Here is a 17,955-nt window from a genome sequence, read left to right as displayed (position 1 = left end):
GACAGAGATAGTGAGAGAGAGCACCAGTGGAAAGGAAGGGGAAAACCAGACCCCCCACTGAACAGGATGCAGTACTCAAACCCAGGACACCAGGATCATGACCTGAGCCAAGGGCAGACGCTTAACTGACTGCGCCACCCAGGTGCCCCCAAGAGTTTTACTTTAAAAAAAAAAAAAAGGAAAAGAAATACTTCCTTCAAATACACTGTTAATTATCACTCAAAAGCCTACAAACAATAACCTAGTTTTATGGTCTATCTGGAGATGGAAGGAAAAGTATTTTTCAAAATGTACCTCTTAGGTAGTTTTAAAGAAAAATCCTGAATTATTATCCCAAATCATTCAGGTGGTTATTCACCCAACAAGTTGCTACTAAGTGATCTGACAGATGGCAGACACAGGCTTAATCAGATAAAATACTTTAAAACAAGATACCTCTATAAATAAATAAATAAATAAAACAAGATACCTCTAGTGAAAAACTGAGTGACGTTAAGAATTCAAGTGGCTCTTAAGGGAATAAGCAAAAGAGATGACATGTCTCCTAATGTGTGACTTCAGAATATGGCTTCCCTATATTTTAACTTCTTGTTAAATACAATAGTCACTTATAAAATGTTTTAAATTCAAAGAAAAAGAGTGAACACCCAGATACCTACCACCCAACTCAAGGACCTAAATAGAATTTACTGGTCACGTTTTCCTGACTTGCTTGCCCCTCCCATGCCCCACCTCTCTCATCCCTTCTGCCCACAGTAACTGCTATGCAGTCCTCTGTGTTTATCATTACTTGGTTTTTTAAAAAGTGTATCACGGGGGTTGCGGGGGGTGGCTGGGTGGCTCTTGGCTTCAGCTCTGGCCATGTTCTTATAGTAGGGAAATCAGGTCCTGCACCTGGCTATGTGCTCAGTTGCCTTCAGATTCTTTCTCCTGCCCTTTCTGCCCCTCCCCACAGGTACTCCCTCTCCCTCAAATCAACAAAATCTTTAAAAAAAAAAAAAAGGTTATCACAGGGATACCTGGGTGGCTCAGTCAGTTAAATGGCTGCCTTAGCTCCGGGCATGATCCCAAAATCCTGGGATCAAGTCCCAATCGGGCTCCTTGCTCAGTGGAGAGCCTGCTCCTCCCTCTGCCTGCTGCTCCCCCTGTTTGTGCATATGCTCTCTTGCTCGCTCTCTCTCAAATAAATAAATGAAATCTTAAATAGTTTTTATCACATACATGCATATCCCTCAACAACATAGTGTTTCATTTTATTTGCTTTTGAATTCTGTGGAAAGGATATTAAACAGCTCCCATCTTCTAGGGTTTGAGACTTTTTCATTCAATATTATGTTTTAAAAATTCATCCATGTTGTTGGCATTAGTTGTAGCTCATACCTTTTCACTGAAAAATAAATTCTGCAAATATATGATATATGCAGATATATGATAAATATAGAATAATTATCCATTTTCCTTACAATAGTATCCAATTTTACCCCCAGGTTTTTTTTTCTATTTTAAGCATTTCTGTTATAAAAGTTCTCATACACAAGTCCTATGCTCCATATGCCAAAGTTTCTCTTATGTTTGTGCCCAGGAGTTGAGAAATATGCATACATTCAATTTTTCATGATGATGCCAATTTTTATTTTCCCCAACTTATAATCCCATCAGGAACTACCCATTCATACTGAACTACCTGTTTTATTGAACCAGATTCAATATTTAGTAATGCTAACTTAATATGAGGGTATAAAATGGCAACGAACTGTGGTCAAACTTTGCTTTTTCCTGTTGATTAAAGATACTGAACATTTCTTCAGATTTATTGGCTAACTCATGTTTCCTCTTTTATGAAATGCCTATTCACATATTTTGCCACTTCCTCATAGTTGTTTGTTCCCACTTATTGTTTCATAGAAATTTTAGTATTTTAGATGATTATTTGGTTTTACCCATTTTGAACTACTAGTACAGGCAAGTGTTGAGATAAAGAAGCAGAAAGAGGGACGCCTGGGTGGCTCAGTGAGTTAAAGACTCTGCCTTCAGCTCAGGTCATGATCCCAGGAGTCTGGGATTAAGCCCCACATTGGGCTCTCTGCTCCGAGGGGAACCTGCTTCCTCCTCTCTCTCTGCCTGCCTCTCTGCCTACTTGTGATATCTGTCTGTCAAATAAATAAATGAAATCTTTAAAAAAAAAAAAAAGAAGAAGCAGCAGCAGCAGCAGAAACAGAACAGTAGGAGGCCAGACAGAATAGGTAAAAGCGAACTACAGGACCAAATGTTTTCGTATATTAATGCAATCTACAGATGTCTTAAAATACCAGAAATCTAGAATATTACATAATCCTGTTTTACAATCCTTTATTTTTTTTTTAAAGATTTTATTTATTTAGTGACAGAGAAAGAGAGACAGCCAGAGAGGGAACACAAGCAGGGGGAGTGAGAAAGGGAGAAGCAGGCTTCCTGCCAGCGCGGAACCAAATGCAGGACTGGATCCCAGGACCTCGGGATCACGACCCAGGATCATGACCCGAGCCAAAGGCAGATGCTTTAACGACTGAGCCACCCAAGCACCCCTATAATCCTTTATTTTAATACAAACTCAGCCAAGGACAAATGCATGGACATGATTTCAATACATTCTAATTGCAATATGCAATATAAACTCAAGCAGCAGCTTTATACAAAACACAATTTAAGTCACACTTTAGACAGAGTTCTCATTTTGACCCTGACATTTTACATATTTTTATTTCCTGCTTTGATTGCCTCCGATTTAGAGTAAGTCAGTTATTTATCAAAGGGGTGAGTTTGAATGTATGAATATGCACACAGGTATAAAAACTGAATTTCAAAATTAAATTTATAAATTAGAAGACAACAGAGATCCTGATTCCAAACTTGGCTAGACAATTAGCTGTACTTCTGTAAGGGCCTATTCAGCCAGAGCAGACCCACCCCAGTTGAACTGCCATTTTGGTGTAAAGCTTAAATTGGCCTTGCCCCTCACCCACAGGGGAGCTTATTTAAAACTGAGTCCAGGAAACCAGTCCCAGGTAACAAAGTCCAAACACAAGGGTTGGTCAGGCCAGGTGGAGGTATTCAATCAGTGGAAGCGCATACTGTCTCCTAGCTACCAAGGAGTATGGGCCCCGCCCTTTGGGCACATTTTTGGGCGCCAATTCTGAACTAGGTGATAGGCTGGTTCAAATGTCTACTACGGTAAATTGTAATTCAACTGGTCGCCTAGCATCACTGTGGAGTTTCCTGTGTGTTACAATCTCATTGGCCACCTGTGTGTGGCCAGGCCCAACCACTTGGCCTTTGCTCTATAAAAGTTAGTCTGGAAAGCAGGGAGGGGTCATCCTCTCTGTAGGGGAGGCCCACCCGGTCTGTTTGACGGTCGGTCTGATTCCTGATGCCTGGCGTGACCTTCGCTTTCTAACAGTCTCGCTCCTTTAATCACAGACCCATTATTGGGGTACCCAATTTTGGGGGTCCCAACACCTCCATGGCCTAAATATGTCTTTTCTCTTATATCTAACACGAAAATTCTAAGGATCTTAAAATCATACTCCTTGGCTTGAATATCAGTAAGAAAAAAAAAATCCGAGATAGCCCCAGAAGGGTTTTAGGAATCTGTTCCTAAGTGTTATACAAATCAGACAGACTAAAGAGTAACAAAAAGCTGAATGTCTGAAAAAAGTTTTATCAAGCAAGGCTATACCTTCTCAGGACTCCTGGTAGATCACCTGATAAACCACATCATACAGAAAAAAAAAAAAAAAAAATCAAAAGGCACATAAAATCTGAATTACTTACATGCTGGCCTTGATTCCTACATAAACAATCAGAAAAGAACTTCCAGAACCACACTTACTCACTTCTTCTACTATGCTTGAACTTTCTGGGTCAAAGTCTATCTAGCTCCTGCATTTTGATGCTGGATATCATGCCCCTACCTTTGAAGGCCCACTTCTCTCTCCTATATCATCAACTTCCTAGTTTCCTCCTCCAGAAAGAGCAAACCATTAGTACATACATATATTTCCAATCATTAGAAAACAAACAATAATAACAAACCTTTTGAAACAAACACCGCTCTAGGTTATGCCAATTTTTCTGATTGCCTTTTCGCAAAAGGTCACAAAAGAGTTGTTCTCACCCTCTGTCTTCAAGATTCTTCAATTCAAATTGAACACATTCCAGTTAGACTTTTGCTTCCTAATATGCCATCGAACTTGAAGGCCACTGATTACCTACATATTGTTAAATCCAAAGGCCAGTCAGTTCTCAACTTACTTATTTATCCGCACAACTGGCAGGACTCACCAAGCCCTGATATACCTTCTTTACCTGGTTTCCAAAACAAAGACTCTCTTGGTTTCCCCTGGTTTCATCCTATCTCACTGGCCACTCCTCACCTCCGCTGCTTGATTTTCCTCTTCACACTCATCACTAAAGTTCTTACCTCTCTCCACCCTATTAGCAAACTGTACTGACTCTGTCTTCAAAATGCATCCAGAATCTGACCACTTCTCAAAATCTAAAGACCCTGACCAGAGTAACTATAATCTCTCTTGGATTTTTTCCATAGTTTAGTAACTGGCCTCACAACTTCTACCCATGCCCTACTTCAATCTCTTCTCATCAAAGCAGTCAGTGATCCTGATAATCTTACATAATTCATATAATGTAACTTCTGTACCCCAAATCTCCTAATGGCTTCTCACAGCAGAGAAAGTGCCAAAATCTTTAAAACACTGTATAAGAACCTACATAATTTGGCCCCATTACCTCTGACCTCTTTTCCCACTGACCTCCTTGCTATTCCTTATTCATGCTAAGCATACTCCTATCTCAGAGCCTTAACATTTGCTATTCTCTCTGCCTTAGAGGCTTTTCCAGATTATCTCTGCATGCCTCACTCCTGCACTATCTTGTCATCTCTGCCCAAATGTCTCCTGGGCTAAGTCTTCCCTGGCTACTCTACTTAAAACCATAAAGTTTTGCTCCTAAGATCCCTCCCTAATCTGTCTCTCTGGTTTATTTTTCTTCAGCGTTACTAACATACATTTATCTCACTTCTATTCCTGTTTGCTTATATCCTCCCACAAAAACATAAAATCCACAGGGCAAGAGCTTTGTTTGGTTTGGTGCTATATCTTCAATGCCTAGAAAGGGTTATGGCTCACAGGAGGTATTCAGTTAACGTTTTGGTTTTTTTTTTTTTAAGATTTTATTTATTTATTTGACAGACAGAGATCACAAGTAGGCAGAGAGGCAGGCAGAGAGAGAGGAGGAAGCAGTCTCCCCGCTGAGCAGAGAGCCCGATGCAGGGCTTGGTCCCAGGACCCTGGAATCATGACCTGAGCTGAAGGCAGAGGCTTTAACCCACTGAGCCACCCAGGTGCCCCAACATTTTTTGAATGAACAAACAACTACACTCTTAGGCTAAAATTTACAATCTTTCTGAGTTTACAAAACAAGAAAATCTAATCAGGGTGCAACAGTAAGATTTTTTTTATATAAAAAATTCTAAATTTTCCAACAGTTAAGTGAAAACAACTCTGAAGACTTTGCAACTAATACTTCTAGAAATTTAAAGTAATCACTATAGTAAATAGTTCCCCTCCCCAAACTTTTTAGACTGTCTACACAGTGACATTTATTTTCCATGGACTGCTGTCATATTCAACAATGGCTGGCTTGCAGAGACACAACACCAACACACAGGAAAATATTATAAAAATGTTCATTCCAAACTGGTTCCAGACAAAGAACCATGCTCTTTATAAATAAAAAAACTCTAAAAATAAAGGGCAGATATTTTAAAATGTTTTAAATATTTGGTTTGGAAATAGTTTCAGACTTACAGAAAAGCTGCAAATATAAGAATTCAAAACCATCATTATATCTAAAGTCACCAACTGTTAATGTTATTCTCTTTGTTTTATTATCTGTGCTCATGTGCTCTCTTGCACTTTCTTTCCATTCACACAGACACACACACTATTTTTTCTCTAAACCAACTGAGGATAAATTATATACACCATGGCCCTTTGCTCCACTGACTCAATGTGCATTTCCTAAGAATAGAAATATTCTCTTTTATAACCATAGTACATTGTCTTCAGTAATCTGAACAGTATTACAACGTTATTATATACTCTAGCATCCACATCCCCAATTTTTTTTTTTAACTGGTCCAATAATGTCCTTTTATAGTATTCCCCCCTCCCATCCAGTAGAAGATCCAGTCTAGGGGCAGGTAGTAATTCTCTTTAGCTTCCTTTAAAATGGAACATTTTTGGGCACCTGGGTGGCTCAGTGGGTTAAAGCCTCTCTCTGCCTTCGGCTCAGGTCATGATCTCAGGGTCCTGGGATCCAGCCCTGCACTGGGCTCTCTGCTTAGCAGGGAGCCTGCTTCCTCCCTTCTCTGCCTGCCTCTCCACCTACTTGTAATCTCTGTCTGTCAAATAAATAAATAAAATCTTAAAAAAAAAAAAAAAGGAACATTTCTACATCCTTTGTCTTTTATGACATTCATTATTTTTGGAAGGATACAGCTCCCTCCCCTTTTTATTAACTAGAATGCTCCTCAGTCTGAGTCTGTCTAATGTTTCTTCATGATTAGATTCGGGTTATGCAGTTTTGGCCAAACTACTACACAGATGATGATATGTCCCCCTGAGGATGTCATATCTGGAATCGCATGGTACCCATCTGCCCCATGTTGTTGTTGTCACCAATGTATAATCCCAATTTTATACCTCGAAAATAAAAGTGGGGAGACTTTTAATATTGTGGAAATAAACTTCTCCTCATCCATATCCCCCCCAATTTGTTATGTTTCTTGTCCTGTCTTATCTTTACTATAATCTGCAAATTGACAATCTACCAATTCTAGAACTCAATTCTAATGTAAGCAAGAGACCTCCCTTAGCTATTCATTTATCAGCTTATTACTATGAATAATGAATTACTTTGACGGATTCATAATTTATTATATTTATTAGACAATTAAATTAATCTAGGTTGGACCAGTAGGAAACCCAACAGGGTTCTTATGAAACACTCCCATTTTTTTTCCAAAAATATTTTCTTTCACATTTTCCAGTCTACCGAAAAGGAAAATGATACAGGTTCACTTGGCATATACCCTGCCCGGGCCTGAAATCAGCCAATTTTTCTGAGGATCTCTGGTTCCTTTGTGCTGGTAATAGTTTTAAAGATCAAGATTTGGCAATTAAGTGTTCTCGCTGCTCTTTTCTTCTTAGCCTTTTTGTTGGACAGAGCTACCAGAAAATACATGTGCATATATACACATATGCAAATACATGTACACATACATGTCCATACATGTATATACAGATGTACATGTAGGCAAAAGTACATATACATATACTAGTTTCAAAAATAATGAATTCATATTAATACCTCCAATTCCAATCCACCCTCACAGTATTCATTTCTGCCTTTCCCCATTCCGTATTTGTAGGCCCCTCCTTCCTCGGGTCCTGGCTCCAACAACCTCAAAACATTTACTCAAAGCATAATACACCTAAAAATGACCCAGAGTTGCTTTGTTCTTTTCATTACAAAAATAAACTCCAGCAGAAAGAGTTCAAGAGGGGCGCCTGGGTGACTCACTGGGTTAAAGTCTCTGCCTTTAACCTCTCCCTCGGCTCAGGTCATGATTCCAGGGTCCTGGGATTGAGCCCCACATCAGGCTCTCTGCTCCTCAGGGAGCCTGCTTCCTCTTCTCCCTCTGCCTGTCTCTCTGCCTACTTGTGATCTGTCAAATAAATAAATAAAATCTTAAAAAAAAAAAAAAAGACCCTCTCTCTCCCTTTGCCCCTCTCCCTCTGCCTACTTGTGATCTGTCAAATAAATAAATAAAATCTTAAAAAAAAAAAGACCCTCTCTCTCCCTCTGCGCCTCTCCCGACTCTTGCTCTCTTGAGTGTGTACTCTCATGCTCTCTCTCAAATAAATCTTCAAGAAGAAAATATAATTCAGTTATCAACTGAATAAAAAATAAAAACCATATGATAATATCAATATTTAAAAAAGCATTTAACAAATACAGCATCCATTCAGGATTTTAAAAACTCTTAGTAAGCTAGGAACAGAATGCAATCTAACCTGATAATTGGCATCCTCAAAACAAATATAGTTAGTATCACATTTAATGGTGAAAAACTGCTTTTTGTCTTTAACTTTGTACTAGAAGTCCTTGCCAGTGCTATAAGGCATAAAAAATTTAAAAAATGCATGCATTACAAAGGAAGCTATGAAACTGTCTTTATTTCAAGCAACATGACTGTCTACATATAAAATCCCAAAGAATCTATAAAGGAAATTTAACAATGTTGTAGCATACAAAATTCAATATACAAAGATCCATGTTTCCACATACCAACAATGAAACAAGTGAAAATTACATATATACATATTGCCATTTATAACAGCATCCAAGAACAAACTATGTGCAAGATTTGTATTCTGAAAACTGCAAAGCATTGATAAGACGAATCAAAGATGACCAATATACTATGTTCATGGATTTAGAGACTCAACATAGTGGTCACTTCTCTCCAAATTTATGTACAGATTTAATGCAATCCCAATCAAAATTCTAGTATATATTTTTTTTTTTTGGAAAATGACAGGATGATTCTCAAATTTACACAAAAAAAGCAAAGAAACTAAAATAGCCAAAACAATTTCAAAACAAGCAAACAAAAGAGTATTCATATTTATAGTAATCAAGACAGTGTGGTACTGGTGACAGGTAGATACCTCGCTCAATGGAAAAGAAGAGAGATTTCAGCAACAAACACACCTACACAGTCAACTGATTTTTGAAAAAGATGTCAAGGAATTCAGTTTCATCAAATGGTGCTAGAAAAAAATGGACATTCACATGTAAAAACCAAAGCAAAACAAAAGAATCTCAACCAGCCCATACATCAGAACATACATAAAATTTAACTCAAATCGTAAACCTAAATGTAAACAATAAAACTTCTAGAAGAAAACAGTACAAAATAAGATTGACTTTGGGTTAGGAAGAATTCTCTGATAAGATATAAAGCACAAACCACAGAAGGAAACACTGATTTCATCAAAATTAACTTCTCTCTTCAAAAGACATAGGTTTTTTTAGACTTTATTTTTTTAGAGCAAATTTAGGGGACAACAGAATGGAATAGAAGTTACTGAGATTTCTCTTATAATTTCTGACCCCACTCACGCATAGCCTCTCCCATTATCGACATCCCCCCCATCAAATGGTAACTTTGTTACAACTTATGAACCTACAGTGACATATCATTATCACCCAATGTCCATAGCAAATGTTAACTTCTGTACCTAATTTTTTTTTAAGATTTATTTATTTATTTATTTGACAGAGAGAGAGAGATCACAAGTAGGCAGAGAGGCAGGCAGAGAGAGAGAGAGGGAAGCAGGCTCCCCGCTGAGCAGAGAGCCCAATGCGGGACTCGATCCCAGGACCCTGAGATCATGACCTGAGCCGAAGGCAGCGGCTTAACCCACTGAGCCACCCAGGCGCCCACTTTTGTACCTAATTTTATAACCATAATTATATCTTCCCTATTTACGGTCTTACAATCTTACATGCTTCAGGACCCACAAATATTTGCTTTTCCTGTAGTTCTAAACTCTATTGAGAATTTTTTTTTCATTTAAATTCAATTAATTAACATCTAGTGTATTATTAGTTTCAGATATAGAGGTCAGTGATCCATCGGTCTTATAACACCCAGTGCCCATGACATCATGTGCCCTCCATAATGTCCATCTCCCAGTTACTCCATCCCCTCACTACCCACCCCCCCACCAATCCTCAGTTTGTTTCCTATGGTTTAGAGTCTCTCACAGGGTGCCTGGGCAGCTCAGTTGGTTGAGCATCTGCCTTTGGTTTGGACTGTGATCCCAGAGCCCTGGGTTAGAGCCCACATCTGGCTCCCTGCTTAAAGGGAAGTCTGCTTCTCCCCTCTCCCTCTGCCCTGGCCCCCAGTTCCTGCTAGCTCTCTCTCACACACTATCTCAAATAAATAAATAAAAATCTATAAAAATAAAAATTTTAAGGAGTCTCTTTTTTTTTCCTTTTTATTTATTTATTTATTTATTTATTTGACAGACAGAGATCACAAGTAGGCAGAGAGAGAGGGGTAAGCAGGCTCCCCGCTGAGCAGAGAGCCCGATGCGGGACTCGATCCCAGGACCCTGGGACCATGACCCGAGCCGAAGGCAGCGGCCCAACCCACTGAGCCACCCAGGCGTTCTCTTAATGGTTTGCCTCCCTCTCGGATTTCAATTTGTTTTATTTTTCCTGTCTTCTGTTTTGTTTCTTAAATTCCAAAAAGACAGTTTTAAAAATGAAACAAATCTGGGGGGCCTGTCTGGCTCAGTTGATAGAACACACAACTCTTGATCTCAGGGTTTTTAGCTCAAGCCCCATATTGGAGTAGAGTTTACTTAAAAAATAAGTAATAATGACATAAAAATTAGAAAGTATTTAAAAAAAAAAAACAACTCCTAAACCAGGAGAATTTATAAAACATATACCAAAAAAGACAGTTATATCCAAAACATACAAAACACTCTTATGTTTAAGAAATAAATAAATAAAATAAGCAACCTAATCTTAAAGAGCTAAAGATATCACTACTTCTTAAAAAGCCAGATGTAGATAGAGCAAAGAAACACATGAAAGGATATTCAATTTTGTTATTCACTAAAATTAAATTAGAACCCTTTTGAATAATGATATGAACATTAGCTTTTTTTGTGGAGATAGGCTTTCATTTCTCTTTTGTATATACCTAGGAATGAAATTTACAGTTCATAGAGAAAATGTTTAACTTTATAAGAAATTGCTAAAGTGGCAATACCATTTCACCAGTAATGTATGAAAGGAAAATTCTAGTTGCTCCACTTTTTCACCAATTTTAACACTGTCCGACTTTATTCCTAACCATGCCAGTGGGTGTGTAATAGTATCACTCTATGGTTTAAATTTGCATTTCCTTGATAACTAGAGATGTTGAGCATCTTTAAACATACTTGTATCTTTTTATGTGGGATGTACTGGCCGTTCATTTATCTTTGGTGCAAATTCTTTGCCTATTTTTTAACAGGGTTCTTTGTCTTACTATCAAATAATTACAGTTCTTAAAGTATTTTGGTTCAAATCCTCTGCCAGATACATGTTTCGCAGATATTTTTCCCAGCCTATGGCTAGCCTTTTCATTTTTTAAAACAGTATATTTAAATGTTCATTTATAGACTATTTACTTACAATTTGTTCACTTTTCTCTATGTATATGTACTTAAAGGAATAGGTTCCTTTTTAAAAAAAAAATAGTAATAGACTGCTCTTTGGGACATGACAAAATCATCATCAACTACTGAAGAGTCTTAAGATGATACAATCAGGACGCCATACTAAAAACTGGAAAATACATCTTCTTACATCTACTTTAGAGCCCTTCATAGCACTGGATCCCTACTGGATGCCTAAGATGAAACCTAAAATTTGTAAGGGAGAATAATATGTTGAAAGCCTCCCTCCTGCAACTCCTTTTCACAATTTGACCTCTGAAGTATAGACATTTCAGATTAGGATATATTATGCTTTTTCTTAGTTACAGTTTTAAATAAAAACTTTATGAGAAAAGCAAAGAAAATCAACTTTAGTGTAAATACATGAAAAACTAATTTATACAATGACTTTCAATAAGCAGCTGATTGTCAAATACACAGGCTAAAAGTAAATTTAAAACCACTACATAGGGGTGCCTGGGTGGCTCAGTGGATTAAAGCCTCTGCCTTCAGCTCAGGTCACGATCTCAGGGTCCTGGGATCAAGCCCCGCATCGGGGTCTCTGCTCGGCAGGGAGCCTGTTTCTCCCTCTCTCTCTGCCTGCCTCTCTGCCTACTTGTGATCTCTGTCTAATAAACAAATAAAATATTTTTTTTAAAAACTACGTATGTTTTTATTGACAACACAGGTAGCTTTATATATAAGTAGTTATTATTAGTCCTTAATCATTCTGAAATTCTCTCTCCTAACTTTAACTATAAGAAAAGTCATATGCTGGCATTTTTCATATTAATGAAAGTGCATGCTCAGTAAAATATGAAATGTCAAGAAGAACACATTTTTTGAAGTAAAACAATAAAAGTTGCTCTCCACCACAATATCTAGTTTTCTTTTCCCCCAATCCATGCTCCAAAGAGAATCATAACAGTCTGGTATGCACTTTTAAGACGCTTCCTATGCTCAAATGAACATATATATGTGTGTGGATGCATATGTACATATACATGTACATATGTGTATAGATGTACATAGATGTACATCTATACACACATGCATACATACTTGCCTTTACAAACATAGGATACACGACATTTTAGCATTCTATAAGCAAAAATAAAGAGAAATTTTAGTGAGGCCTTTATGGCTAGGAAACTATAAAACATGAAATCAAAAAAGAAAAAAGATCTGAATCAAGTAAGACTAAAATTTTTTTGAAAACTTTTAGAATATATAATTAAGTTTTAAGAACTTATAGAATATAGTATTACTTCTGTAGTAGGCACTTCTTAAAGTGGCTAGAGAGCCTCCAATCCTTCCCTTTTCTGTGCCATGATCAATGGCCTTGAAGGAAAAAATCAGAGGAAAAGTCATGGGGAGATCTAAGGAATGGCTATTTGAATGAACCTACACAATGGAGCCATAGCCAAAAAAAAAAAATTCCTCACCAGAATCCTGGCACTGCCAAAGCAAATACATCAAAATATAAAGCCTCTTAATGATCAGTGAATAGATGACCCACGTCAGAGATCAGGTCCTAACTCCTCCTGCAGCCAGGCTAGTCCTTGTTCAGTGAGTTCATGAAAACCACCACAACCAGGTGGTATGAAGAGCAGTTATGCAAGGGATCAATTACCTGACTCACTAAGACTGACCTCAACTGCCACTACCATAGAACCTATTTGCCCGAGTTCCCTGTAGGCCCTACTTCTTAGCAGGCAAAGTACTGCAAGACCCTTGGATTACAGAAATGGTGATGGCAGTGGGTGTGGGCATGGAAATGGGTCATGAGGATGAAGAAGTGCACTTGTGACGAGCAATGGGTGTTGTATGGAAGTTTGAATCACTACATTTCAAACCTGCAACTAATATTACACTGCATGTTAACTGGAACTTCAATAAAAACTTTTAAAACATGGTGATGGCTGGTTCTTTGCTCTAAGAGACACTGATTCTGAATTTGCCTTGCCAGGAACACTATGCAAGATTAACCGAATGTTCATATAAATCACATGGGCTCAGGGTGCCTGGGTGTCTCAGTGGGTTAAGCATCTACCTCTGGTTAAGTATCTGCCTTTGGCTCAGATCATGATCCAGACTACTGGGATCAAAACCTCTGCACTGGGCTCCCTGCTCAGCAGGGGGTCTGCTTCACCCTGCTCTCCTGCTCTCTCTCAGTCTTTCTGTCAAATAAAATCTTACTCAAAAAAAAAAAAAAACAATCAATCACATTACCTCTGATCCAAGAATTCACTTCAAATGGCAATGAGTGGAAGCTCAAGGCTTCATGATTAGGTAGACTCTTGACTCAGACACCATTATCTCCCTAGTAGGAAGTAACGGCTTCTTGAATCTTAATATACCAATTGTTGCCCCAGCTAAAAGCTTCTGAATTTGCAGCGCTACAGGATATAAAATAGGTTCTGAACCATCAAACAATAAATGCTGTTTCCATCTCCAGAACACAACAAATGAGGGAACCAACAAGCACAGTGGAATGATGTCTCTTCTGCTCTCAAGGTTTTGTTTCTTATCTCAAGAACTCTGAAATCTGCTGATCTAAGGTTTCAGTACCCAAGGAAGATGTTCTTATGCCAGGAAACAAAATAACTGTTTCACTCTATTGAAAGCTGAGCTTATCAAGTTCAGTTTGATTTCCTCAAGACAGGAGAAAAACAAGAACAAGAACAGAGGCTACAGAATTGGTTGAGGGTGACTCTACCTGGCTATCAAGGGGAAGTGAGGCTGCTACTCTAACTCTGGGAGCTAGGAAGCCCATGAGAAGAAGTCCGGAGGATCTCCTGGAGTGTGTTTCCACAGTGCACATGTTACAGTTAGTAGAAGAGTCTCCCAATTCCATACAGTTGGAACTGTGAGGGGCCCAGACTCTTCCAAGAATGAAAGAGGGTCAGCTTGTTAGGAACAGAACTCTGATAAGCCAAGATACTACCCAAAGGTATGAATCCTGAAGTGAGACAGATTAGGGTGTGTGCTCTGACGCAAAACTAAAGACTGAAGCCGCCACTGATTTCCTTACTGGTCATCGGTGTGTAATAAGTACATCCATCTTTCCCTTTAAACACCTTTTCTTTTTATCTCCTTTTCCTTTCCCCCAATCATGCAGATGTCAAGTTAGCAGGAATTAAATTTACATTGTAAAATATCAAGAATCACAATGCAACCAGAGGCAGCATAACACCAAAACCAGTGGCCTTATGGCCCTGCCTCTGGATATGGTACCTCAGCTCGCATTGCGCCACTAGAAACACTGCATCAACAGATGGGATAGCAGGGTTATCTCAATATTTACAAAAGTGGGGAGAGAAATGAGGCGAGAGAAAAGAAGGGAAAAGAGGTGGTTAAACTACAAAAGGCTGGGACGCCTGGGTGGCTCAGTTGGTTGGACGACTGCCTTCGGCTCAGGGCGTGATCCTGGAGTCCCGGGATCGAGTCCCACATCGGGCTCCTAGCTCCATGGGGAGTCTGCTTCGCTCTCTGACCTTCTCCTCGCTCATGCTCTCTCTCACTGTCTCTCTCTCTCAAATAAATAAATAAAATCTTAAAAAAAAAAAAAAAAAACCTACAAAAGGCTGAGATACAAAATAACTGTTTCACTCTATTGACCTAACAGGTTATTTGATGGTCCCTTCCTGGGGATGGTCACCAGCATATAAACAGACTCTGGAGCTATGACTATGTATCATAATTCCCGTCCCCTAGCTTTGGGAGACAGACAGCTGGTCTGAATAGGGTAATCTAATCCTTTCTTATTAGAATGTAAAAACTGAAAAGTCAAGGCAAAGGGATTAAATCTTCAATGTGAAGTCACATTAATGGCAGGGGTGAGGAAGAAGGTATTAAAAACTGCTGATGAGATCCCCAGAGCTCCTCTGGTTTCTTCTACTCAGGACCCACTTGTTCAATTCATCATTCAATGTCCAGTATGGGTTCCAAAAATGGCTTTTGTACCCCCCCCAAGCTAATGATTATCAGTTGATTGCAACCCAAAACATGCTAACAGGACTTCTTCTAGGAAGTGAAAAAAGGTGTGGAAAGTTCTCATTTTAACATCAAATTATCATAATCATACATTTTCCTTGCTTCCTCTTACCCTGTCCGAGAACTCAACTCCTATTATGATGTACTTTTGCCTTCAGAATCATGACATTAGAACCCTCATGCCTACCATGCTTTTTCATATCCTCTTATTTTGCAAGAAAGTGTACTTACTCCAATGCTTCAGTTTGTTCATTTCAGCAACTGTTCCCTGTTAAGACTTTACTACGAAGCATCAGCAGTTCTTTGCAACTCGTGACACCTTACCAGTGCCAATAAAGTAAACTAAATGATTACTGATTAACAATGGAAATGAATTTTTTCCTTGAAAGATACTTAGTATAAAAGTGTCAAGCCCAGGCTAATTCTGCTTTCCACGTGCCTTGCTTCTCCTGTCACTTAAATCTAGATCACATGTAGTTGTGGCAGGAGAGGCATAAGCAGTTTCAGCCCTAGCCTTCAACTCTAGATCAAGTTGTCATTAACACTAATTCACCCAACCCTTATACCCCAGATTAGAAAAGGGTTCCTAGCTCTGTCCTACTCTTAGCCTTTCCGTTGTTCTAGCCCTGTTGATATCTCAGTTATTATAACTAGGCTTCTGTTTTGACACCTTTTGGAGGTTCCTAGTCTGATCCCCATCTTGTCTCTTCCTAGAACTGAGACACCTACTTTTGATTACCAGTCCCAATCCCAAGGACAGAAATCAGGCCATGATCTAGAGCCCACTACCCACAAACAGAATTCTCTAACAGCCACTCATATATGTGTACCTGTAGGTATTTTATTCATTTACACACATACACACACACACTCTCTCTCTCTCTCTCACACTTTCTTTCTCCAAGATTCCATGCGCTTCTTCACCTTGAATTCACAGTAACAAAAGGTTTGCTCTCTGGCTGTTCCACTCCTGACATGGTTTACTAAAGAGACCTTTTCTCCACACCTGTAGTTTTGACAAGCCCGGCTTTAACATCCAGCACTACTAACTGTGGATCCCTTCTTCTCTGTCCTAACAGTAACCTCTGCCCTAGTCTAAAACTTGGCCATGCTTTATCATCATAAATACAACAAAACTCCATCACATTTTGAGATATGGTACAAGTAAGCAAACTCAAAGAATTTGGAAACAAAGCAATTAAACAGATAAATGAAAGAAAATATTTTCTAAACGATATGGATTGTCAACTTGGTAGTACAGTAATATTAAAATAACATAATATCATTTCTGGACATTTACATGCCCCCCCCAATTTTTTAATTACTAGATTATAATTTTAAAAGTAGAGAAAAAGACAAAGACTACATTACATTTTATAAATATACTCTATTACAGCATACAGAAATGACCATTTCAGTCCTAGGAGTTCTAGCAGTAATTTGACACAAAACTGATAAGGTAGGGGTGCCTGGGTGGCTCAGTGGGTTAAGCCGTTGCCTTCAGCTCAGGTCATGATCTCAGGGTCATGGGATCGAGTCCCGCATCGGGCTCTCTGCTCAGCAGGGAGCCTGCTTCCCTCTCTCTCTCTCTCTGCCTGCCTCTCTGTCTGCTTGTGATCTCTGTCTGTCAAATAAACAAATAAAAATCTTTAAAAAAAAAACTGATAAGGTAATGAGAGCAGTAAAACAGTATACATTTCTAGTCACATAAATTAGTATATTTTTTTTTAAGATTTTATTTATCTTTAAGTACTCTCTCCACCCAAAGTGATTCTAAACTTACAACCCCAAGATCAAGAGTTGCATGCTCTACCAACTGAGCCATCCAGGCACCCCAATTAATATCTCTTTTGATCAATGCTGAATACTTAAACTTCTAATCCCATTTAGTATCCAAAATGGGATTCCCATCACTTTCTCTGCCTTCATTATACTTCATCTTCATTGAATACCTGAATACTACATCTTCATTAAAGTTGTTCCCTTCTCTGGCTTTCTCTACCTTGATTCCTAACTAAAGATCAAGCCACTAATCAGATCATCCACAGATATACGGGAAAACTGCAAGTAGCCCAAGGTTCAAGGAAAAGGGTGTGTGTACTTGCCTGAGGCCCCCAGGCAAGAGAGCCACAGGAAGCTATAAGCCAAGAGAGCTACCAGAAGAACAAGTGCAATGAATAAAAAAGGAACCCCCAAATACTGTGGCCAGGGAGGAAAGCTGATGAAACCTCAACACACATGTCATTACCACAATATTTAATAATTATCTGTTATGCTAGAGTAGTTTACTAGCTCTCTGAAAAGAGAAATTATATTTTATTATCTTAACATTTTCACCACAGAAAGTAGACAGTTAATAAACTCTTGCTGAATGAAAAAAAAAAAAAAATCAAGGATTCAGATGGCTAGTTGAGGAGTAGCAAATGTACTCAGTTTAGATACAATACAGTCACAAGATAGATAATTTCCAGGGAGGACCTTACTCTAACAAAACCAAATGTGATGTGAGTTCCAAGTCCTTTCCCAAAAACAACTTCCTACTGACATCAGTAAGCAAAAGACAAAATGCATCCCACACCATGTATTAATTTCATTGTCTCTTACCCTTTCACCAGGC

At 38.6% G+C, this 17,955-nt stretch overlaps 1 protein-coding gene across 1 annotated transcript in view; it reads right to left on the bottom strand.

Moving 5' to 3' along the window:
- The window catches only part of WDFY3 (WD repeat and FYVE domain containing 3), a 276,729-nt gene that overhangs the window by 244,481 nt on the left and 14,293 nt on the right, over positions 1–17,955 (bottom strand). The window lies entirely within an intron of this gene.

This window comes from Neovison vison, chromosome 11 (genome assembly GCF_020171115.1).
Source record: "Neovison vison isolate M4711 chromosome 11, ASM_NN_V1, whole genome shotgun sequence".
Lineage (NCBI taxonomy): Eukaryota > Metazoa > Chordata > Mammalia > Carnivora > Mustelidae > Neogale > Neogale vison.
The sequence above is the reverse complement of the archived record's forward strand: the minus strand, read 5'-3'. Positions and strand labels throughout refer to the sequence as shown.